The sequence below is a fragment of the Dermacentor silvarum genome, chromosome 3 (genome assembly GCF_013339745.2).
Source record: "Dermacentor silvarum isolate Dsil-2018 chromosome 3, BIME_Dsil_1.4, whole genome shotgun sequence".
In the NCBI taxonomy this organism is placed as follows: Eukaryota; Metazoa; Arthropoda; class Arachnida; order Ixodida; family Ixodidae; genus Dermacentor; species Dermacentor silvarum.
The window spans coordinates 230,049,044-230,050,785 of NC_051156.1; positions in this window are offsets into that span (position 1 = coordinate 230,049,044).

Below are 1,742 nucleotides of genomic sequence, written 5' to 3' on the forward strand. Positions count from 1 at the left end.
CATACACTAATACATACTAGCCGAATTACAACCAATTGAACATTCACACGGGCGCGCTACAAATCAAGGAAGTCCGACTCACCGCGACCCGATAGCGAGCGAATACGTTCGCCCCATGCTATGACACCATCGCTTAGTCGTTCACGTGTACAGTCACGCGAACGGTGGCGCGCTCGAACGATCCGTGTTCGTCCATACCGGTGTCCCGCTCTAAGCCTCGCGCGACGGTCGCGCGAAGCGTTCGTGCGTGTTGGTCGCCGATCCCCAGCCAAAGAGAGAGCGCCTCCGACCTTTTTCCCCCAAGTGACCCCGCCGTTCGGTGGCGCCAGCATCGCGACACTAGCGCCATCTCTCGCAACGCGCCGCAACCACCGCCGGGCTTAGCCACGCAGAGAAGCCGGACTACAGGAGACATGCGGGGAAAACAACATCATGGGACGCGTGAGAATCGCGCATCCCCACATCCCCCCAACCTTAAATCACTATACATACGCCGGCGAAACATGTCACAAGGCCTATCAACGCGCGCGTCGCGAACAAAAGCTAGTACATGCGACAGTGGCGCCGCCGAGTAAATGTCCACGCGTTATCAGCAACGTGCGAGCCGATATTGACTCTGGGGTTCACCGCTGGCGTCCGTTGGTCACAGCACCACGTCTGCAGATTCGATGGCACGACTCCAGCCCAGGACTCCGGAAACGGCGACGCAGAAGTCGGCACGAGCAAGCGTCGCTCGCGCCCTGCTGACGAGAGCCGCAGTAGCCGTTGGTGACTGCCGGCTCTTTTCCCAGCCGCCGAGGGTTGCGAGCCGGACATTGGCGGCCGCCGAAGTCGCTGCGCCGAATTGACCACAGGCATCTCCAAAGCCTGGGGTAGCTCGATTGTAGTCCGGGGCAGCAGCGCTGACAATGTGCAGGTGACAGCAAACCAGGGGTGACTCCGCTCACGCTGCGTACACTCAACGCACTCGACAAACACTAAAGTAGTGCAAGGGAGAGAAATTCGGCATACGCATCGCCCACGTGGTACGATGTTCAATTCGGCTAGCAAAAATTTCGGGTGGCATTTCAGATGCTAAGTTCACGTGAACAAAGCTTGTTTTTTTTTTTTTTTTTTGAGTCGAACGAGTAATTTCAATTCGTGCGAGGCGAACTAATGAGGGAAGAAAGGTGCGACATCTCAACACCACGGTCCCCCAGGTTGTGTCCCTCAACGTGCGACAGGCGGCTTTGTTAAGCCTTAGGCCTAATGCGTCGCTACTTTGACAACAACCGGCATCCAAAAAAAAAAAAAAAAAGAAACAACACCCAAAATGGGGACAAGAACAGGCAGCCGCGAGGAGACGTTAGCTCTGTGAGGTGGTCCTACTCCGCTCGGTGCACACAGCATCCGAGTTGACGGTGCCCACCGTCCCAGACGGTGTCGGAGCGCCCGGTGCCAGGCCGCAATACCAGTCAGCCCGTAGCGGCACCCGTGGCCCGCGGCCACCCGGCTCCCTGAGCCTCGACTTCCTAAGTCAAAGATATAGAAGAAGCTATGTACATAAGAAATTCTGACCACCCACGAGGCTTCCGTACTCACTCGCTTCAGGCTTGCCAATGCTCCGCAGGCGCTAGGCCTCGCTCTCCCAGGATGCAGACCACGTGGCTCTCGTACCGACGAGTGTAGTTCAAAACACTCGCGAAAAGGCTAAGCATGTCGAAAAGTTCAAACACGCTACAGCAACCGTCGCCTCGCTCAAG